This window comes from Galeopterus variegatus, unplaced genomic scaffold (assembly GCF_000696425.1).
Source record: "Galeopterus variegatus unplaced genomic scaffold, G_variegatus-3.0.2 Scaffold249, whole genome shotgun sequence".
Lineage (NCBI taxonomy): Eukaryota > Metazoa > Chordata > Mammalia > Dermoptera > Cynocephalidae > Galeopterus > Galeopterus variegatus.
The window spans coordinates 164,330-189,209 of record NW_007726360.1 but is presented as its reverse complement, the minus strand read 5'-3'; the positions used below and the strand labels follow the sequence as shown (position 1 = coordinate 189,209).

At 38.8% G+C, this 24,880-nt stretch overlaps 1 long non-coding RNA gene across 1 annotated transcript; it reads right to left on the bottom strand.

Annotated features, from left to right (window-relative positions):
• Nucleotides 1-22,166: 22,166 nt before the first annotated feature.
• LOC103585525 lies at nucleotides 22,167-24,527 on the bottom strand. Its single transcript, XR_550081.1, has 2 exons — nucleotides 24,330-24,527; nucleotides 22,167-22,599 (listed from the first exon to the last, which is right to left on the bottom strand). It is a non-coding gene; the product is annotated as an uncharacterized LOC103585525 (long non-coding RNA).
• Between the last annotated feature and the right edge of the window lie 353 nt (nucleotides 24,528-24,880).

The following is a 24,880-nucleotide window of genomic DNA, read 5'->3' as shown; positions in this document are numbered from 1 at the left end:
AGGCCCATGGCCTTCCCTACTCCCTGGCTTGGGATCCCAGGGGGCTTCTGGTTCTGCCAGGTTTTATAGGTGCTCTTTGATGGTGTTAGTTAGACATTTACTGGTTAACATCAAACTTTTTCTCTGATTATGGGTATTTTGTCTTTTCTTTCAGTTCTGTGTTGGATTATTCGCTGTTCCCACCACTTAAACTCTGCACTGGAACTAATTTGGTGTCCTTTCGTTACGTCTAAAATGGGGGAACTACCTGTGGGAACCAGCACTTGAGACCTGTGGTTGAGCTAAATTGCTGCTTTGCGGCTGATTCTCTGGGGAAGGCTTTTTGTGCAGTTTAGGTTTTAATTGTTGACCTTGTAAGCACTTCCAGGTCTTGTGAGGTCTGGTGCACCTGGGTTGTATGGAAACTCTGATCTGGGCCTGAGACTTTTCAGCAAACTGCATGCCCTGCAGTTCTATATTCCTGACCAGTCTCCACTGAGTGGGCCTGTGCTGATTGAAGGGCAGATCAGCTGTCCATGCTGTGCTCCAGTGTTCCCCCACTGGCCTGTCTCCCCCACCTCCCATAGTCCAAACACTTCTCACAGGATAGGCTGTGCTCCAGTCCCTTGCAGTGACTCACTGTCCTCTGAGTGGCTCTTTTTTTCAGTTGTCTGTGGCTCATCACTCTTATGTGGGTCCACGGGAACCCTGTTAGTGGTCTTGCTGGCCTTGGGGCCACCAAAGCCCTCTTCTCCCCTGCTGCCTCCAAGCAACTTCATCCAAAGGGCACAGCTGTGGCTTTTGCCAGCTCCTGCTCTGTATGCTCCGCAGCCCTTGACTGGAAGTAGTAGGGGCTTGAAATGGTGGAGCGATCCTTTCTTTCTCTCATCGTGGCTTCTCCTGCCTTCATGAACTCTGTAGGTCTCTCTTCCTCTTCCCCTGAGCTATAGTGGTCCCAGCTTGTCTGCCATTGCTTTTTTATAGTCATAAATTGGTTGATTTGTGGGTAAGAGTGATGCTGGGGACCATCTATCCTGCCATCTTGACTGGAAACCCTTAAATTGTAGAATTTTTTTATTTTGAAATTTTGAAGTGATGTGTTTTGGTGTGGGTCACTTCTGATTCATGACACTTGACACCTAGTAGGTCCATTCAGTCAAAATTTATGCTCTTCACTTCTGGGAATTTTTTTTCTCAAAATACTTTTTTGATGTTTTCTTTCCTTCTTTTTTCAATGTTTCCTTAAAGAAAACCTACTGTTATGGAAACTTTGGTCCTAGCTATCTAATTTTATTATTTTTCATTTTCTAGTTTCCATTTTTTGTCTTTTTCTTCTATTTTCTGAAAGATTTATTCAACATTCTTTTTCAGTATTTCTAATTTCAACCCTAATACCATTTTTGCTATTGTGCTTTTAATTTCTAAAAGTTATTTTTTGTTTTTTGAAAGTTCTTGAGTTTTTTTGTTTGTTTGTTCATTTGTTTGTTTTGGTTAATCACACTTGTTACCTAAATATAGTATCTTTTCTTACTACTCTGTGGATATTAATGATCTTTCCAGTTTTTTGTTTTATTTTCTTCCCTCCACATTGCTTCTGATTTCTCTAACTTGCTTTTTTTCTGTTGGTTCATTTTGGCCTCTATCTTCTGAGTTGGTGACATCCCTCACATACCTGGCAATCCTAGGCTGTCTGCAATATAGGAACCAGAAAGCTGATTTTAAGTTTTGAGATGTTTGGTTTGGGTTTATCCATGTTGAATTTCATTGTAGAATGATCTGGCTAGGTTGTTTTTTAGGCAGGTTTTGGTATCCATATATTTAGTTCTTTCTTCTAGGGCTGGTCAGTTTCCAGCTGAAATAGTTTTCTCTTTCTCTGAGAGTCAAGTGGGAGAAAAATCCAGGAGAACTCAGCATTCAGAGCACACAAATTCACTTAATTTCTGTTTTAATATGGTAGCCCCACTCTTAAGCCCTGTGTGGCATCCCCCAGTCCAGGCATCAGTTTACTCTCTGCAGGGAATAAACCTCCTGAGCTGAGGGCCCAGCTCCCAGAGTGGAGGTTCAGCCAGCAGAGGGGTTTACCCACTTCCAAACCGCTCTCACTTGGGCATCCTTATTTTGCTCTTCACTACCCAACCCTCCTCCTCCTGTTCCAGAAACCCATGATGCTGCCACTTCCAGAGCCCGTTGAGGACCATGCACGTAAATCAGGCTGGTTTCCAGCTTTTCCCACTGCAGGTTTAGAATTTAGTTTCCTGTATCTGCTAAGATGCCCCCTGTCCATCTGCTTTCTAATGTTCAAAATGCTGTTGTTCTCATCTCCTGTTGTGTATACAGTGCCCTGGTGAGTTTATCTTTGATTTTAAATCTCCTTATTATAATTTTTGTAGGTTTTAAGAAGGAGCAAAATTAGACAAATGTATTCAACTTCCCATAATATCTAGGAAGCTCTTTTGTGTTTTTCTACTCCATTATAAATATTTGGCTAATTGTATGAAGTATATAATTCAAGAATATATGATAAAGTTAATTATGGTACTTTTATAAATAACCACCTTAATTAGCTAAAGTAACCATATCAGATAAAACCATGAAGTAATGACCAGATGTTCTGAATTTTAAAAGGAAAAAATTGTTGAAGAAATAGAGAAGGAAGAAAAAGAATTTTAATTTATTGTGGATGATGTTGTAAGCTCCAACTTCCTTGTAGAATACAAATGGTTATCTAATGTAAGAGCAGGCTTCAGAAGCATATTATTGATTCATGGATGGGCAGGTACTTGACATTTACTATCCATGCAGGTAAGTGGTCCAAGATATCAGGAAGCCAAAGAGGGGACTCAGGAGCAGGAGCTAGAATGCTTTGACCAAGATTGAGAAATGGAAGGAAGGAGCAGCTCACAGCCTGGGGGTTAATGTGCCAATAACAGAGAGAAGTTAAAAAAGATTCTTGTGAGTGGGAGGATAAGGAATCTCTGAAGCTCAGGAAGCCACAGGGCTTACAGAACTCAAAGATCCCAACTGGAGGAACCAATGCTCAAAATAGGATGAAAATGAGAATGAAGAGAACTAGGGAGAGAAAAAGAAACAGGATTTCCGCTTGGATTGGAAAAATAATTAATACAGTCACCTGGAAAGCGAAATAGATTAAATATACAGGTCTGAGCAATACATTAGTTCATTTTGAGCTGAATGTAATAAATATTTTGTGTGCCCATAAATCACCTTCCTGAGGTCTCTTCCTATTCCTTAAAATATTTTGAATTCTATACAAGCATTGAAGGCTGTGCCATACAGTGAAGGATTAGAACTCCAGTCTTTGGTGGTGGATTTTGGAGAGGAAATTCCTGGTCCTATTGGCAAATTACAAGGAGTTCTCTGTTTGGAGGGCTCTGATCTATAATATCTGACACAGAATGTCACCCAGCCTTACAGTTAAAGTTACTTTAGAAGTCCAACTGCTACAATCTCTGCTGAGATGGTCTTTCATTTCCTTATCGAGGCATGGAACTAGGCACTGAAGGTGCTAAGGGGAATCTGACCCAGCCTCTGCCAATGAAGAGACGGGAAAGAGACGTTTTGATGGCTCTCTGGCTGAACTGGGAAATGGTTTTGGCAATCAAGAGACTCTCCACCTGTTCTTTGAACAGGGAATACATTGACCCCCAGAAATTGAAATCTCCACCCTTTCCTGGTTTTACTTCCTTTTGCTTCTTGCTAAATACAGGAACACGGGACCTGCTGCATCACTTCATTCACATGCGCTTTCATTTAACACATGTTCGATCTAGTTTTAACATTTTTAATAGCAAAAACAATTTCTCTGTGTTAGTCCAGGCTCTTTTCTAAGACGGGAAGACTCCACTTGAGATTTACTCAGAACGCTTTTCTGGGCCGCTGGTTACAGAACCAGAAAAGCTGGAGATGGTCACAGTAGGGACTGCATGTGTCCTAAGAGTATGCACTGCCCTCTGGAGTGAGTGGTCAGCCAAGAAAGGATGTGGAACGTCACGTTTAGACTTTTCAGTTTTCCATTTTTAACATTTTTAATAGCAAAAACAATTTCTCTGTGTTAGTCCAGGCTCTTTTCTAAGAGGGGAAGACTCCACTTGAGATTTACTCAGAACGCTTTTCTGGGCCGCTGGTTACAGAACCAGAAAAGCTGGAGATGGTCACAGTAGGGACTACATGTGTCCTAAGAGTATGCACTGCCCTCCGGAGTGAGTGGTCAGCCAAGAAAGGATGTGGAACGTCACGTTTAGACTTTTCAGTTTTCCATTTCTCAGTAACCTCGTGTGTGACAGTCAGCAACCTTTGCAGGAAGGGTTCCACACTAGCGAAGCAGAACCCAAACGGACAGCATCGCACTGCAAGGCCTCAACTCTAAGTTCTGTGGTTGCATTTGAACAGAATGTGACCCAGAGCTGCTAAGGCTACATCCACCAGAGCTTACACACAGGCCCATTCCTGTTTAGGCTGGCCATGTAGCCACTGGCTCATTAGTCCATCAACTATGAAGACCTGACTCTCCAAGCGGCTCTGTCCTGCTGAAACAGAGTGGAATATGCAAGAGTGCATCAGTGTCAGAGCAGATAGAGGGCCCTCCTGGTGGCCTCCTCTTTAGGCTGGCCATGTAGCCACTGGCTCATTAGTCCATCAACTATGAAGACCTGACTCTCCAAGCGGCTCTGTCCTGCTGAAACAGTGGAATATGCAAGAGTGCATCAGTGTCAGAGCAGATAGAGGGCCCTCCTGGTGGCCTCCTTCTCCATCCTGTGACTATGCTGACTCCACCCAAGAAGGCACTGCTTTGTGTGGAGTTGACAGGGGGTTGTGGAGGCCACAGGGACTCTTTGTCGATTTAAGAATAATCAGGGAATCCTTGATGAAGGGGGTTTGTTTTGTTTTGTTTTGTTAAGGGCCACAAAATCTATGCTACAGTATTGACATTCAAAGAATCACTTAGAAAAATTAGTAAGGACATTTCACCACAAGAATGATACCACAGAAAAAAACAGAGTAGCTTTCATAGAGAAAATAAATTACTAGGAAGGAAAAAAAGGTAAATACAGACTAAATCTCCCTTAAATCATAGCCAAATAATTAAGGATATAGAAAGCTCCAGGAAAAAAAAAAAACAAACAAACCCAAAACCAACATTAGTGTGTGTAGTAATGAAAGCTGGAAACAATCAATTAATAATACTTTATTGAGTATTCGCTATAAACAAACCTTGTTCCGTCCTCTTATGTATTTTCTGTAAAATCACCAAAGTCTTTATTATGATATTTTAGATGAACATTAATGTGGGAATTTCTGTAGGATGGCTGAAAGCTGCTGACGTTTGTAGGCATGCAGTTAGCATGTATGTCATCTCATGTGGACAGCTGAAAGCAAGATGATCACTTGAAGTGATTTTTTTCAGTGCCTGTTCATTAAAGAAGTACTAATTAAAATGTTGAAAGTGCCAAACAATGGATGGCTCTTGTAACAACTGCATTTCCTCTTAGGTTTCCCTCCTCTAAGTTTCACCGATACTTGCTAAAGAGTTAGTGTCAGACACCCAGGCCACTGGTCATTGCAGATAGCATTTCTGAATTATCTAGAAGAATCTGGGCCAGGGGAAAGAGCTTATAAAAAATCTTAAGTCAAATAGATTGTTCTTAAACACTTAAAAATTTATTAAAAAGCCTACTCATTGCATCATTATGCACAAAGAAGAAAAAAGGGAAGCCCCACGGAATGAAATTTTCAAAGTTTGGGCATTTTCCCTTCAAGGAAATGCAGCTGATGACAGGCAGGACATGGAGATGCCTCTCCAATGGTGAACTGCCTGGATTTGTCCCACGGTGGATGCCAGGGGGATTGAGTTGGAGCTCATTGTCCCACCCAGACAAGCAAGCTGTGTTTTTCAGCAGGACCCTCCCTCACCCCATAAGTCTTAGCCCCCTTTAAGAAATACCACTCCCGTGTGTCAGAGAAGGTCTGGTCCTCATGTTCCAGACAGGGTTTGCCTCATTAGAAGCAATGACTTGACTTTGGTTTGCTTTTGCTTCTTCTCATTGGCTCTACTTCATATTACTTATAAGATAAACTAAAGCAATACTTGGAATTAAAATATTTTGATGATATATTGGCTGAGACAAATTATCTCTGGTTCATTTTATATTTTAGACCAAAATATTTTCGTAATCCAATATTAGCTTATTCAGGATGAATGTTACTTTATTCTCAAGGTGAGAGACACAAATAATTATCTCTAAAAAAATCTCTCTAATAGCTGAGTAGGAGATACCACTTCTTCACTTCGTCACACCCCAGGGGGAAAAGGTCACCAATTAAATTTTAAGACATTGCTTCGCTAAGATTAGAACATGCAAGCCTGAGGTAGGTGCTAGGGTTCTTCATAAAGGGTTCCTGATTGGCCAAATGCTGTTCCTCAAACTCAATTTGAACCTGATGTCCTGGCTTTACTTCTCCAACCAACTTGACCTTGCTCTTCAAATGTGGACTCTGCTCATTTCTGCTGAGGCCTGACATCTCTGTGGGTTGATTCTGTTGCTGGCTCAACATATTTCTGGCTCAACCTTTGCTCTGTGAACCAGATTTTATGGACTCACTCCTGTTCCCTCCAGTGTGACCTCTGCTTTTCCCCTCTTACATTGGAGCTGACAGGTGAAGACTGGAATCAAAGGGGAAATGACCTTGCAGCTATTCATGGAAGTTGGGCTACTGTGTTCCAATGTGCTTTGTTGGTTAGGGCCACTCCTATTACTAGGGGTGCAATATCTCCCTGTATTGGTCAGGATTTTTGATTGTGGACAGCAGAATCCATGTTAGCTAGTTTAAGCAGGGAAGAGTTCATTAAAAGGTAATAGGTGCCTTGTAGAACTTCTGGGCTTTGGACTCCAAAATCTGCAGAGCAGCTGCCCCCATAAATCCAGTTGCCTGCTCACTGCACTTGCCAGGTCTGATCTCTCTCTGCAGAGTCACTTAATCACATTTACCATTTCTCCCTCCTAATTTCAAGCAATACGTCTTCTTGGGGACATCTAGGTCACATGTGGAGAGTAGATACAAGGGAGTCTTGGAGAATGTGGTTGTAGCATTTCATCTTCCACAGTACAAGAAGGAAATTGAAAGGAAATCGGAAAGAGTGTTGAGAGAAGCAATTTACAGTATGTGCCACATCCTAAAGGAAATGGGAATCCCCCACATTACTTATCTGGGATGAAGAAGCTACCGCCCTTAGGCCTGGTCTCTAAGAGTCTAGACAGGAGGGTGCTTCTAGATGGTGAAGGAAGAACAGTGTCTGCCAGGGAAACAGGCTGGGAGTTAGATAAGGAGCCAGTGTAGCAGGAAACCCCAGTAGAATAGGTTGGTAACTGAGGGCTCCTAAGATAGCCATGCCTATGAGTCACTGCACATGACGCCTCATGGCAGTGGAATGTAGATGTTAACAGTACAGACTCTGGAGCCAGACTGCTGGGTTTGAATCCTAGTTCCCCTTTACTAGCTATGTGACCCTGGGTTTTATAGATGTATGTATGTATGTATGATATACATGACTTTATATTGTATATTAACTATTATATATAATGGTTATTATATATAATGGTAAATTTATATGTCAACTTGAATGGGTCATGGAGTATCCAGATTAAACATTTTTTCTGGAAAGGTCTATGTGGGTATTTCCAAATGAGGATAGCATTTTAATTGGTGGACTCAGTACATTGCCCCCCCCCCCAAATATGGGTGGGCATCATCCAATCTGTTGAGGCCCTGAATAGAACAAGAGGTAGAGGAAGCATAAATTTGCCCCTTTTTTTCCTTCCTTCCTTACTGCTTGAGCTGGAACATCTCATCTTCTTCTGCCCTTGGATTGGGATTTACATCATCATCTTCCCTGTCTCAGGCCTTCAGACTTGGACTGAATTACACCACCAGCTTTCCTGGATCTCCAGCTTGCAGATGGTGGATCATGGGACTTTTCAGCCTCTGTAATCACGGGAGTCAATTTCTCATAGTAAATATCTCTCCCTCCATCTCTCTCTCTCTCTCCCTCTCTCCTCTCTCTTTCAAAATGTGTGTGTGTGCATGTGTGTATATACATGAGGAGTCTTCAAAAAGTTGATGGAAAATGGATATTATGCAAAAACTGCATAGATTTCTAAAATTTTTGCACTGAAATAAACTCATATTAACTTGCTATAACATGTCTGAACAGGATCTAGTTTGAGGCACTAAGAAGGATAAGACATCAGTTTGAAAACAGCTCCTATCAGAGCAACATGAATTCTACTAAAACTGAAGCAAGAACAAACATCAAATTGATGGTGTGGCTTGAGTAGAAAAATGGAAAAATTATCAATCCTTTATGAAAAGTTTATGGGGACCCTGTCCCAAAGAAATTAGCAGTTTACAAATGGATAACTCATTCTAAGAAGGGACGAGACAATGTTGAATATGAAGTCTGCAGCAGCAGATCATCCACATCAATTTGTAAGGAAAAAAATTAATGTTGTTCATACCGTAATTAGAGAGGACCAATGATTAACAACAGAAACAATAGCCAACACGGTAGACATCTCAATTGGTTCAGCTTACACAATTCTGACAGAAAAAGCAAATTTTCTGCTCAATAAATGCCAAAATTGTTGCAATGATTAACAACAGAAACAATAGCCAACACGGTAGACATCTCAATTGGTTTAGCTTACACAATTCTGACAGAAAAAGCAAATTTTCTGCTCAATAAATGCCAAAATTGTTGCACCTAGATCAGCTGCAGACAAGAGCAGAGCTTTCAATGGAAATTTTAAACAAATGGGATCAAGGTCTTGAAGCATTTCTTTGAAGAATCATAACAAGAGATGAAGCATGGCTTTTTCGGTATGATCCCAAAGACAAAGCACAATCAAAGCCATGGCAACCAAGAGCGGGAGGAGGTCCAGTCAAAGCAAAAGTGGACCAATTGAAAGCAAAGATCATGGCATCAGATTTGGGGGATGCTCAAGGCATTTTTCTTGTTGACTTTCTGGAGGACCAAAGAGCGATAACATCTGCTTATGATGAGACTGTTTGGAGAAAGCCAAAACTTTAGCAGAAAAACACCTGGAAATTCTTTACCAGAGAGTCCTTCACCACGACAATGCTCCTGCTCAATCTTCTTATCAAACAAGGGCAGTTTTGTGAGAGTAATGATGGGAGATCATTAGGCATCCACCTTACAGTCCTGATCTGGCTCTTTCTGACTTCCTTTTGTTTCCTGATCTTAAAAAATCTTTAAAGGGCATCCATTTTTCTTCCGTTAATAATGTAAAAAAGACTGCATCAACATGATTAAATTTCCAGGACTCTCCATTCTTTAGGGATGGACTAAATGGCCAGTATCATTGCTTATAAAAGTGTCTTGAACTTGATAGAGCTTATGTTGAGAAATAAAGTTTATATTTTGTATTTTTATCTTTTAATTCCATTTTTCCACAAACTTTAAAAAATCCTTTCATGTACACACACACACACACACACACACACACACACATATGTGGATACATATACACACTTGTATATATAATCTCCTATTGGGTCTGTTTCTCTGACAAACCTTAATACAATACATGTGTGTTTGTGTATATTCTCCTCCCTTTCACTTACTCCCACATCTCTGGTAGGTCCAACTTCACCCGCAGATGGGTCTCTATCCATGCCAGGGTGGAGATGATGATGAGAAGAATGAGAGAAAGCAGCCCTCCCTCCACACTAACCTTAGAAGTTCAGGGCATTCTTTTATTAAGAAACTGAGCAACTTTCCTTTCAGCAAGTTTGTCTCTGCATAAAGAACAATGGAACAATGCAAAGGAATTGTTTATTTTATTTATTTATTTTTCTGAGGATCTTAACCCTTGACTTGGTGTTGTCAGCATCACACTCTCCCGAGTGAGCTAACCGGCCATCCCTATATAGGGACCTGAACCCATGGCCTTGGTGTTACCAGCACCACATTCTCCCATGTGAGCCACAGGCTGGCCCTAACAATGCAGAGGAATTGTAAAGGGTTCCCTTAAGCAAATAAAATCCCATAACATAATTACAGATTAAAAGATTACAGCAGGGTATATCAGATATCTATTACTGTGCAACAAATCACTCCAAAACGTAGTCTCTTAAAGCAGCAGCAGTGTATTATTTCTCACACTTCTGTGAGTTGGCTGGCTGGGCAGTTTCTCTGCTGGTTTTGCCCAGGCTTACTCACGCAGCTGTCTGCCGCTGGCTGGCTGGCTGGCTGGCTAGAAGTCTAAGATGGTTTCACTCACGTGTCTGGCAGTTGGTGCTGGCTGGGGTGCCTCGGTTCTCCATGTGGCCTCTCGATCTCCCATACGCTAGACCTTCTGCCATACCTGGCAGTTCCAGAGCAGTGCTCCAACAGATGAAGGCAGAGCTTCGAGGCTACTTGAGGCCTAGGCTCAGGAACTCAACTTCACTTCAACCACATTCTATTGGTCAAAACAAACAAGGTCAGCCTAAACCTAAGCGGGTGGTGGAGAAGTGGACACCACCTCTGGATGGGATGAGAGGCAATGCCACTTTGCAAAAGGGGGTGCACACTGGATTGGAGAAGTGGGGGTGAGGGATGGGTAGGTTCAGAGCTCATACATTCAAGCATTCAGTGATTGCTGTGATCTATATGTGTCCTCCAAAATTCTCATGTTGAAACTTAATCAGCAATGTGATAGTATAAGAGGTCGGGCAAGAGTCACATCAGGATGGCAGAATAGATGATCCCCAGCATCATTCCTCCCCACAAGTAACCAATTTATAACTATTGAAAAGCAAAGACTACCAATCTGGGACCATGGGAGCTGGGGGAAGAGGAGGGGAAACCCACAGAGTTTGTGAAGGTATGAGAGGCCATAGTGAGAGGGTGTAGGGACGGTGCCTATCGTTCTGAGTCCTGATTACTTCTGAGCCACCCTGGTAGGGGGTGGGGAGTGGCTGCTGCACATGGATCAAAACTGGACAAAGACACAGTGGCACCCTTCACATAAACCTGCTTGGAGTCTGCAGGGGAGAGGAGGGCTTCGGAGCATACCATACCAGCCCATGGATGATAAAGACCACTGGCAGAACTTCCCTAGACCCACATAGGAACAACCAACTGCAGCTGACTGGACAAAGGAGCCACCCAGAGGCTGGTAAGTTATCACAAGTGACATATACATGGCCTGTCCATGGGAAGCAGTTGGGGTGTAGGGGAAAGGCTGGCCTGCTGGGGGAACATTAGGCACAGTGAGGGCCAGCAGGTATCAGTAGAAAATGGTAAGGGAGATAGAACTGCAGGGGGGGCGGTGACAATCAGCAGGAAAGACTTAGTCCTGGCCTGGAATTTCCAGACAGTCCAGACCTGGAAGTGGTTAACAATCAGCACATAAAGGCTTGCCCAGAGAATCATCAGCAAAGCAGCAATTTAGCTCAAGCACAGAGCTCAAGGTCTAGTCCCAAGAAGTTCCCCCAACTTGGGAACTAACCAAAGAACAGCACATTAGTTCAGGTGCAGAGTCTAAGTGTTGGTGGTAGCTATTAAACCACCACAGAACAGGAGACAAATGAACAAACAAAAACAAGAACAACCCACAGAACAGAGGCAAAGCTCTGATAGCCACCTATACAACCTAGAAGCGGTAGTCGTCTCCTCAAATGCCCAGGAATCAATGTAAAAACACAAAGTTCAAGAAAAAAACAGAGAAATATGTTGCCACCAAAGGAAACAAACAAAACATGAGCAATGGATGCAGAGGAACAGCAGGTCAGTGGAATGTCTGACAGAGAATTCAGAATAACCCTCTTAAGGATGTTCAGGGAGTCACAAGAAAGATACACATAGAAAATTAAATGATATCTGGAAAAAAATTCACGAGTAGAATGAGAAACTTGACAAAGGAATAGAATCAATTTAAAAAAACAAATATAAATTCTGGAAATAAAGAATACATTATCTGAATTGAAAAACTCAATAGAAAGCTTCAACAGCATGCTTAAACTGAGGAAAGAATCAGTGAACTTGAAGATAAAACACATAAAATTTTCCATTCAGAAGCACGAAAAGAAAAAATGAGACAGACATACGGCAAATATGGAACTCCCTGAAGCAAAATAAGCTCTGCATAATTGGCACACCCAAAGGAGAAGAAAAAGGAAGAGACCTGGAAAGCATATTTAAGTAAATAATGACTGAAAATTTCCCAAGTGTGGAAAAAGGTGACAGCATCCAGGTACAGACAGCTCAGAGGTCACCAATTAAATCCATTCCAAAGAAGAACAGGAAAGCATATTTAAGTAAATAATGACTGAAAATTTCCCAAGTGTGGAGAAAGATGACAGCATCCAGGTACAGACAGCTCAGAGGTCACCAATTAAATCCATTCCAAAGAAGAACACCCCAAGACACATCACAATCAAATTATTAAAAACCAAGGACAAAGAGAGAATACTGAAAGAAGCAAGAGAAAAGAAACATGAAACATTTAACAGAGCCCCAATATGTCTCTCAGCAGATGTATCTGAAACAGGTCAGAATAGAATGGGATGATATTTTCAAAGTGTTGAAGGAGAATGATTGTCAGCCAAGAATTCTGTATGCAGCAATGCTAACCTTCAAATATGAAGGAGAAATGAAGTCTTACTCAGAAAAACAAAAACTAAGGGAATTCATCAACACTAGACTTGCCCTACATGAAATGCAAAAGGGAGATCTTCAATCTGAGAGAAATAGACGCTAAAGAGTAGCAAGAAAACATCAGAAGCACATAACTCGTTAGAAGAGTAAATACACAGACAATCTCAGAATACTCCAATGTTGTAAGAGTGCTGAATAAACCACTTATATCCTTAGTATGAAACCTAAAGAACAAACCTAACAATACAATAACATATACAACAACTATGTAAGAGGATAGACAATATTAACAGATGTAACTTGGAAAAACAAAATATCAAAAACTGGGCAGGAATGACACCAAAGTATAGAGTTGGCATGGTTTTTCTTTTTTTTTTCTTAGTTATCAAAGTTATTTGTCTAAAATTATTTGTTATAACAATAACTTGTTTATTGTAAGCCTCATGGTGACCATCAAACAAAAACTTATGAGACATACTGAAAATAGCAAGAAGTCAAAGTGTAAAGCTAGAAAAAACCACTCAACCACAAAGGAAGACAGGAAGACCAGAAAAAATTTTAAAAGGATCTACAAAACAACCAGAAAGAAAAGAGAAAAATGGCAGTAACAAATCCCTATATATCAATAATAACCCTAAATATGAATGGATTAAATGCCCCTTAAAAGACACAAAGTGGCTGAATGGATTATAACAATATACTGCCTATAAGAAACTCACTTAAGTGATGAAGACACACCAGCTAAAAGTGAAGGGATGGAAAAAAATTTCATGCAAATGGAAACCAAAAAATAGCAGGAGTAGCTATACTTACATCAGATAAAATAGACTTCAAGAAAAGTATAAAAAGATGAGAAAGGTCATTATATAATGATAAAGGGATCAATTCAACAAGAGAATATAAGAATTCTAAATATATATGCACCAACTTTGGAGCACCCAGTTATATATAAAGCAATTACTATTGGACCTAGTGGAAGAGACAGACTCCAATGCAGTAATAGTTGGGAACTTTAAATCCCACTTTCAACAAAAGATAGATTATCCAGCCAGACAATTAACAAGGAATCATCAGAATTAGTCTCTACTATAGGCCAATGACCTAATGGACATTTATAGAATGTTTCATCCAACAGCTGCAGAATATACATTCTTCTCATTAGCACATGGAACATACTCTGGAATAGACCATATGTTAGGTCAGAAAACAAGCTGCAATAAATATTTAAAAATTAAAGTCATATCATCTACCTTGTCTGACAACAATGGAATAAAACTAGAAATCAACAACAAAAGGGACACTAGCAACCATATGAATACATGGAAATTAAACAATATGCTCCTAAAAAATCAACAGGTCAGAGAAGAAATCAAGAAGGAAATTAAATTCCTGGAAATAAGTGAAAATGAAAACAAAACATATCAGAACCTAAGGGATACAAGCAAAAGCAGTTCTAAGAGGGAAGTTTACAGCAATAAATGCCTACATCAAAAAAGAAGGACTCCAAATAAACAACCTACCATAACACCTCAAGGAGCTGGAAAAAGAAGAACAAACCAAACCAAAAATTGGTAGAACAAGAGAAACAACAAAGATCAGAGTATAAATAAATGAATTAGAGATTTTTTAAAAATACAGAATGTTGATGAAACAAATTATTGGGTTTTTTTAAAAGATAAACAAAATTGATAAACCTTTAGCTGGACTAATGAAGAAAAAAAGAAGATTCAAATAATATCAGAAATGAAAAAGTAGACATTACAACTGATACCACAGAAATACAAAGAATCATTAAGAGACTACTATGAACAACTACATGCAAACAAACTGGAAAACTTAGAAGAAATAGATAAATTCCTGGACACATACAACTTACCAAAGTTGAATCATGAAGAACTGGAAAACCTAAACAGACCAATAATGAAGAGTGTGATTGAAGCAGCAATAAAAAGTCTTCCAACAAAGAAAACCCAGGGCCAGATGGCTCCACTGCCAAATTCTACCAAAAATTTAAAGAATACCAATTCTTCTCAAACTCTTCCAAAAAACTGAAGAGGAGGGAATACCTCCAAACTTATTCTAAAAGGCCAACAATACCCTCATACTGAAACCAAAAAAAGACCCAACAATAAAAGAAAACTACAGACTAATATCCCAAATGAACACAGATTTGAAGATTCTCAGCAAAATACTAGCAAACTGAATCCAACAACATATTAAAAAGATCATTCACCATGATCAAGTGGGATTCATCCTAGGGATGCAAGGATGGTTCAACATACACAAATCAATAAATGTTATACATCACATCAATAGAATGAAAGGGAAAAAAAACATATGATCATTTCAATGGACAGATAAAAAAGCATTTGATAAAATCCAACAATCCTTCATGACAAAAACACTCAATAAATTAGGTAGAGAAGGAATGCACCTCAACACAATAAATGCCATATACAACAAACCCACAGCCAATATCATACTAAATGGACAACAACTGGAGGCTTTTCCTATGAGATCTGGAACAAAACAAGAATGCCCACTTTCCTTACTCTTATTCAACATAGTACTGGAAGTCCTAGCTAATGCAATAAGGCATGAGAAAGCAATAAAGGGCACTCGAATTAGGAAGGAAGAAGTCAAACTATCCCTATTTGCAGATGATGTGATCCTATATATAGAAAGCCTTAAAGACACCACCAAAAAATTACTAGAACTAATAAATGAATTCAGTATGGTGGCAGGATACAAAATCAACACACAAAAATCAATAGCCTTCTTATACACCAATAACACAATAGCTGAAGAAGGAATCAAGAGAGTAATCCCTTTCAAAATAGCTACCAAAAAAAATGAAATACCTAGTGTGGGGAAAATAGAATATTTTAGTCAGGCCCCCCTGCCTCAGGTCCGGTTGGGGGTGGTGCAGCACATTCTTTGTAAATAAGTTTTGTGTGGGTGGAGTTAGTGTCCCATGCATGCCCATGTATCTTTTTAAATTTTGTTGCTATTCTTGTGTGTTCTTGAGTTTGTGAAGCAGCAGCTGGCTTGGCAGAGCTCTTGTCTAAAAACAGAGCATGTTTACTTTGCTGGCAGTTGCTCAATTTTTCTTTGGACTTTGCCAGTAGCCCTTGAATTTCTGAGTTTCTCTTTGGACTGCCTAGTTCTTAGATATGTGTGTGCTGAATAAAGACTATTATTCCTTCAACCAAGCTCCAAGGACCTTTTTTCCTGCTGCCTAGCTTTTAGACCTGCGTGTGAAGTGTTTGAGAATGGGCTCAAGGGGTCTGTGAGCTCCAGACCCAGTCTTAGCTCTACGCCTAGGAATAAATTTAATCAAGGAGGTGAAAGACCTCTACAATGAAAACTATGAAACACTGGCAAAAAAAAAAAAAAAAAAATTGAAGAGGACACAAATAAATGGAAAGATATTTCAAATGTTCTTGGGTTAAAAAAATTATCATCAAAATGTCCATATTACCCAAAGCAATCTACACATTCAATGCAATCCCTATCAAAATAACCTCCTTTTTAAAATTCTAATCTAAAAGTCATAGTAAAATATCACCTTTATATAAAGTCCCTTCCAGCCCCAAGAATCTAGAATTCCAGTATTTATGTCAATCATTGAAGATGTGTCAGGACTTTATTGGGTCCTGTCATTGAGAACTTTATAGTTTTCAAGTTTTTCTGGCATGTTCCCTTATTGAATGGAAAACTTAGCGGTTTTCAGAATCACTCAAATGAGTTTAGGATGTGCCCTTGGTAGAAAGGAAAGTAGAAATCCTCCTACTCCCTTATTTAAAAACTTTCTTCTTGGCTTATGCTTGAAAACAAGCTGACTCTGGCCCACCTCTGCTGGGCAGTACTCTGCAGGCAGCTGTAGGCAGCAGAGCCAGTGTGAAGAGAGGTGGAGAAGTTCCCCTGGACCCTTTAGGCTCCCAGGGAAGGGGGACTGCTGCCTGTGACAGATCCAGCCCTGCAGTGAGCTACTTCACTCCCCTGGACCCCAGCATTCTTATCTGTTATGTGAGAGGCGCTGCACTGAAGCCCTTCCTGTTCTGATATCCTAAAAGTAGAAGCAGGGCATCCCCGGTGCCACATTCCTCTCCAGGCCTGGCTGGCTGCAGCAGTGCCCTGTGCAAAGCAGCGCTGAGGTGGCGGTGGCCTGCAGAGGTTCACAAGGAGCTGGTGTGGCCCCGAGAGCAGGCAGAGGCACTGGTGCTCACCCAAGAAGTGAGTGAGTCTCCAAACCTTTCCCCCGCCAAGGCTGGAATTCTTTAGACTTCTCCCTGCTACCCTTTCAAATTCAATGTTTAGTTCCTACACTTGAAAACTACTGTGTGGAGTTTACTAGATTTGAAAATCTTTTCTTTTGAACAATTTTGTTTATTTCTGTTGCAGGAGAAATGACACTTAAGATTTTTTCATTTCTTTAAATTTTCTTACATCTTACATTAACGTTTTAAACTCAATTTACACATCATCATAAAAGATATCCCAGAACGTTATACTAACTGGATTCATTAAAAAAACAAAATACAAAATTGGATGAGCAGAATAAGTGGAAGATTGGAAGGAAAAACACCAAAACATTAATAGTATTTACTTTGGAGGATTACGACTTTGAATGTTTTTTTCATTTTATTTTCCTAAATCTTAATACTCTTTAAACACACACACACACACACACACACACACACACACACACACACACACCCCTATATATATACAGGAAAAATGAATTTGCTCAAAAATATTTGTTATAATAGTTCTATACCAAGAGCTACATGTTTAACGAACAATTAAGAATTTTGTTTTCACTCCTAAAATAACATTTAAGTTTGTTTGTATACATTGATATGAAAACAGTGGCTTGCAGCTTATCTTATACCTAACTCATTTTATGGCGACGGATTAGCCTTATGACAGGGAAATACAGGCTAGATTTACAAGTGTCTTCTTTCTCCAAGGAAAGCGCATTAAACCACCCCACTAATACCCAGGCCATCTCAACCTGAAAGCTCAGCAGCCTTTAGACCAACCTCCAAATAAGAAAAAGCAAACAAGCAAACAAAAAGAAGAGAAGGAACATTTTCATTAACAATTTCAAATATGTGCTATCAGCTTTCCTTCTTGAGTAGTGCTCTTGACCAGAAATCCTAGGAGCAACTGGCTTATCAGTTGATGGAAGATATTCAAGGAGAAATCCACACAGACGTTCTTAGCCAGTGGCCAGCATTGAACACACAAAATGATAAGAATGTCAATGTTTAAAAGAGCTAGAACTTTTTGAAACAGAGGAGTACATGGACTTTGTCAATCTGATGTTTTAACGAGGAGATAGATGCCACCATTTTACTTTGCCAACTTTTTGGGGGGTGTGTGTGTGGGGATGTTTGTTTCTGAGGATACTAATTATATCTCAAGTTGCAGTCCAGAAAAAATTTCAGGAGAAATTTTTCAATAGAAATTGCTATTGGGTTTAGAATTGGGTATTTTTACAAAACAATAATGCTGGAAGTATTTTAATGTCACTTAAATGTACTAATAATTTGGGCTTTCCTACATTTCCAGCTTTTAGAGAAAAATCATTCAGGCAATTTATCTTAACAGCAAACGACATAGAAGTGTTTAAAGTGGAATTTCTCTCTTCCTCTGAAATAGTAGAGTTTTTGCAAACACAATAAGTCATTACCAATAAATGAGAGTCAATTTGTATTTTACCTTTTAAGTTAAACATAATATATAGTATAATTCAGTCCCATAGAACATGTTTTAAAGTAGATAAATATGCTCACAGTACCTTCACAAATGTTCCTTGGACTTTGGATTTATTATTTCAACTGTCTCTGGTGAGGGCATTTCATATGCTTATAAATCTCTTTAGTTTCTTTTTGTGTTTTAGTACTTCATGTTAATGGACTCCATAACTGTTACATAAAACACATCTATCAGCAAAGGTTTAGGAACAAACATTTATACCAAGACTGTTTAAAAGTTGGCAGCCTTGGTGAATAGTAAATAACAGTGAATAGGACAGAACATAAATACACAGGTCAATTTAATAACAGATTGTCTCCAAAGAATTAAAAACAGGGTTGCCTGAACTGTCAAGGAAGACACATCCAGCATTCAGATCAATGAAGCATGAAGTAGGAATTATCAGGGTTTCATAGCATTAGCTTATAGTTCCCTCACATAAATAAGTTTTCCTTAATTTTTGGAATATAATCAATGTTTAATCAATCTCCTACTTCACTTTAAGTTGCAAGAACCATATTTACCTGCTCTCCACTTCTCATCACTTCCCAGTTGTCATGCTTGAAGTCAACTGTGCTTCCATGTTCCCTAAATTTACCATTTTTGACCACTGACTTTGATTAAGTTAGATATTTGTGAAATCTCCATCACACTTGAGCATCATAGAAGCAAGCATATGAAAGTTTCTTATGAACTTCAATTCCTCAGTTTCATTAGTTTTTAACAAGACCCACCTCTCAGGGTTAAAAGGTATACTGCATACAAAGTACCTTGTACATAGTAGGTACACAATGAAGGTTAGATTTCCCTTCTGCCATCTTTCTCCATGGGCTGAAATCTCCAGCCCCATGTTCTCTGAGCCATTCACTTAGCATGTAACAATACTCCTTTACATAGTTTTAAACCCTTTTCATGTATACATCCTCCCTTTGAAACTCCTTGAGGGCATCTTCATAAGCTGATGAAAAGTCAGTGAGGATAGAGATATGAACGCAGGGCTGACAAACGTGACCTAATGAACAACAGGTAAAATACTGAACCCAACAAGAGCAGAATTTCAAAAATTCAGTTCCTATGTGATAAGGCAAATATCTACATATTTTAGTGAAATAATACAGAGTATGGTTTCTGACCACAATACAACTAAGCTAGGAACCACTAACAAAAAATATTTTTTAAAAGTCATTTTAAAAATAAAGTACTATACTTCCATGGGTCAAAAAAATGTAAATTAGAAAATGTTTCAACTGAGGTATACTGAAGATACTACATATCCAAACTTATGGGAAGTGGCTAAAGCTATGTTTATTAAGGGGAACTTTATCATTTTAATTGCATATAGTGTATTATAAAAAAAGAAAGGCTAAAAAACTTGATGAATTTTTTCAGTCTATCTCAGGAAGATAGAAGAGTAATAGTAAATTAAACTCAAAGAAAGTAAGAAGAAGGAAATAATAAAGTTAAGAACATAAATTAATAAAATAAAATATATTGTGTTCCCCAGCTTCCTCGGTGGAGCTCTTCAAGGAAAATGAGAAAAGAAACAAATAACCAATGTCAGGAATGAAAAAGAAGACATATATATATATATAGAGAGAGAGAGAGAGAGAGAAAGACATATATATATATGTCCTAAAGACTTATGAAATCATAAAAAGATATTTTAAACAACTTTCTATAAATAAATTTTAAAATGTAAATGAAATATATTCCTTGAAAAATACTACATGTAAAAATTAACAGAATAGAAAATTTAAATAATCTTTTAATTATTTAAGAAATTAAATATATAATTTAGAACTCTACAATAAAATCCAATAAAAGAAAATCCAGACCCCCCATCCATAACCAGGCATACTGCCAGCACCTCAGGGCCCTCCTGGGGACCCAGGGCATAGAGACAGGGACAGGATCACCCACCCACGACCAAGTGCCAATGAGCATGCCAAAAACATCACCTCCATGTGGGTGGCCCACCACAACCACCACAGTAACCACGGCTGCCACGAAAGTGGCTAGTCGTCACAACCACCATGCAGATGGGCCGCCAGCCACTGGAGTGCATTGACACAAGGAGAGTCACCAGCAGGGACCAAAGAAAAGAATAGGATGTCTCTCTCCACAAAGCCCATTCCAGAGTGACAGAAGAAGCATCTGCTCTGATAATATTGGGGGACCTGAACACACCTCTCAGTATTGGACAGATCATCTAGGCAGCAAATCAACAGAGTAACCATTACTCTTTCAGAAGGAAAGAAGAAATCTAGGGTAATTAGAAGGGGGAGGAGGAGGGAGAGGGGGATAGGAGAGATTGGACAAAGGGCGTAAAGAATAAGTACAATTTGTAACAATATACATACTAGTAATATTGATTTGATCAACATATGTCAACATTGAATCCCAAAAATATGTATAATCAATTATGATTCAATAAAAAAAATTAAAAATTTAAAAATTCAAAAAACAAAAAGAATGTTCATCAGAATAGCAAAAAAATTTTGACAACTCACAGGGCAATAGTGAAATGACTTATGGAACCATCAAGAACAAACTTAAGGTTACCAGAGATGGTGGGGAGGGAGTGAGCGGTTTTGAGGAGGGATAGGTTGGGTACAGGACATAAAGAAAAATCATGATTTGTATTAATAAAAATGCTAAAAATAATAAAAAATACATAAAAAATAAAATCCAGGCCCAGATGGCTTCTAACAAACATTCAAGGAAGAAATGGTAATCTTACACAAACCCTTTAAGACCACAGGAAAATCAGCTACCATTTGCCAACTAATGTTAAGGGGCTAAAATAACCCCAATATAAAATCTAACAGGTAATTCCAGGAAAGAAAAAAATTTCATGCTTGTGTCAATTCATGAATTTAAATGCAAGTATACTGAAAACAAGATTAGCAAATTTATCCACTAACATCAAAATGGAATGTGGGTGATCAACTTGGTCTAAACTGGAAAGCCAGGGACACACTTTATCTATGTTTTTTTACTGAACTTCAGGAGAAATGCCCCCCCCCTTTTTTTTTTTTTTGGTTTTTGGTAAGTTTGCTAAAAAAACATATTAGCAAACCACATCTAGTAATATATAAAAAGGCCAATACATGTTGGACATATTCCAGAAAGCAAACTTGGGTTAAGATTTGAAAACTAAGGTAATTCATCACATTAACTGAATAATGAAAAATCATATAATTATTTCAGTTGATTTTAATAGAGGATGTTGATAAAATTCAAATCAAATTCATTATAAAAACTCTTAGTAAACTAGAACTAGCAAACAAATTTTCAGCTGAGGCTACTGGATATGGGAAAGGGGGATGGGGTAGAGGGTTAGTGAGAAATCACTAAAGGGCCACAAAAATGATTACATTGTGTAATGTTGAACATACTAATTATCCTGGGGGGGAAAAAGGTGAAAGAATAACTTCGTATAGCATACATTATACGAAGTTATACGAACATTCTTTGTAAATAAGTTTTGTGTGGGTGGAGTTAGTGCGCATGGGTGGCCCTCACTTGGCTGGCGTCTGCTGCCTCCTGCTTCAGACACGCGCGGCCATGCTCTCCAACCTACAGCTTCCAAGGACCTTTTTGCCGGTTACCTAGCTTATAGACCTGCATGTGAGGGGTCTGGTGACCCAGCCTGGTATGTGAGGGGTCTGGGGAAAAGAATCTTCAGCAAATGTCATACGTGTTTCCTGGGGCTGCCATAACAAAATACCACAAACTGAGTCACTTAATACAACAGCAGATATTTATTGTCTCACAGTTCTGGAGGCTAGCAGTTTGAAAATCAGGGTATTGGTAGCTCCATGATCTCCTTGATGGCTCTAGAGGAGAATCCTTCCTTGCCTCTTTCTAGTTTCTGGTGGTTGCCAGCAATGGTTGGCATCCTTTGGCTGTCCCTGCCTCCATCTTCATGTGGAGTTCTCCTCTGTGTGTTTTGGTCTCTTCTCCTCTTTTTATAAGGACACAGTCATTTTAGAGTAGGGCACACTCCTACTTCAGTATAACCATACTTTAACTTGATTATATCTGCAAAGACTCATTTCCAAATAAGGTCACATTCACAAATACTGGGGTTTAGAACTTCAATATATCTTTTGTGGGGACAATTTGTCCCCACACAAGGACTCCCACTGTTGCCACTTCCTTTTGTACTGCAGGTCCTAGCCAGTGCAATAAGGCAAGAAAAAGAAATAAAAGGCATAAAGATTAGAAAGGAAGAAATGTTATTATTCATGCATGAATGATATAATTGTATATGGAGAAAATTCTAAATAAGTCACAAATTATTAGATTAATAAGTAAGTTTAACAAGGTTGGTATATACATTGTTAATACATAAAATTAATTTTACTACAATATAATAACAATGAATAGAAAAATAAATGTTTACAAAGGTTCAATTTACAATAGCATAAAAAAACCAAACACTTGGAAATCAATCTAATAAAATATGTGTAAGACCTCTGGGCAGAAAACTAAAAAATCCTGTGGAGAGAAATTAAAGAAGACCTAAATATCTATGATTATGAATTGGAAGACTCAATACTGTAAGGCTGTCAAGTCGTTCTAAAATGACCTACAGATGCAACACAATCCCAATCAAAATCCCAGTATGTGGAAACTGACAAGCTGATTCTCAAGTTTATATGGACATGGAAAAGGTACAGAACAATCAAGAATTTGTTCAAGTTGAGAGGACACCTACTACTGAATGTGAAAACATAATAAAGCTATTTTATTTAAGACAGTGTGGTATTGGCACAAAGATAGACAAATAGGCCAATGTAAAAAAACAGAGTCCCCATAAACAGACCCATGTATATATGAACACTTGCTCCATGACAGAAGTAGCACTACAAAGCAGTGAGTAAAGGAGAGACTTTTCAATAAATTTTGCTGGAACAAGTGAATATTTATATGGAGAAAAATGAATTTGCTCCCTACAGTGTGCTATGCAACAAAATGGCTACATGCAAAAACATGGATGAATTTCACAAACATAAATTTAAGCAAAAGAATACATACTATAAGATTCCATTCACACAAAGTTGAAACAAACGTAAACATTACTGTAAAAAGTCAGGATTGAAGTTGATTTGGGGAGAAAAAGCATTAGCAATTGGGAAGAGATATAATGAGTTTCTAGAGAGCTGGTGAATATAGTTCATTTCTTTGCGGGGGTGTGTGTATGATGGTATAAAAACTAATTAGACACATTCATTCAACAAATACTTGAGAAATCACTGTATACCAGGCATTGTACTAGATCTGGGTCATCAAAAGGAATAAATACAGGCATGATCCCTGCCCTAGTGGGGTTTACCTCTGATAGCAAAGACAGACAAAAACAATTACAGTAATGAACACAGATAAATATATACAATCACCCAGTGGAGTAAGTGCTCTGAGAGATAACCTTAGCTTGCTAAGCAAGGGGGGACTCTTTTTTTTTGGGGGGGGGGAAGTGAGGAGAAAAGGTCCTTCACTGAACTGAATCATAAAAGTTCAGAAATGTTCTGCCCACCCCTAAAAAGTAGCAGTTATTCCTTTTATCTGTAATAAATGGTTCCACTGAAGTGAGGAGAAAAGGTCCTTCACTGAACTGAATCATAAAAGTTCAGAAGTGTTCTGCCCACCCCTAAAAAGTAGCAGTTATTCCTTTTATCTGTAATAAATGGTTCCACTGTCGACACTTAGGAATCCCACTGACTTATCCCAAAAATCTTGGCTTGAAAGTCATAGCACTAGCTCCTAAAAAAACCTAAGAGAATACTACTAATTTTTAGTTAATTTTAGAGCTATTATTCTAATATTAAAAAGTTCTTTTAAAATTCTAATGCAAAAAGCAATGAGTTTTAAGATAACTTTTCCTGGGTTATAAAATACTTACATGCCCATTGTAGAACATCTGAGAAATCTGAAAATTACAAACAAAACCCCATAATTCTATCATCATAGCTATTATACATGTTTTGGCGCATCTCTTTCAATTTTTAAAAAGCCTTTGTATATTTTTCACAGTTGAGATCAGAATTTCTATGTGATTTTGCAATCTGAGTTTTCCATTTAAAAATATAATGGGATTTTCCCCAGGTCGTTAAATAATCTTCCTAAACATAATCCTTAAATTTTAAAAACTCCACCCTACAGATATACCTAAAAGTCAGTTTGTTCTCCCAGGAAACAATTCTCTTTGGCCATAATTTGGGGCCTATGTAGTTCGTGCTCCCCTGTAAACAATGCGGGTAAGATCACAGAGTCATCCCCCAAATAAAGTACTTAAAACTAAGTTGAAAGTTTCTCCAGGACAAAGACTGTGAGCCCAGCCATTTCCAATTTCCCTCAAACGTGAATCATCTCAATGAAAGGCCATTCCTAATGTGAGGCAGAGCTCAACCCGTCCAGGGACCGCCAAAGTTCTGAGAAGCGTCCAAAGCTGAG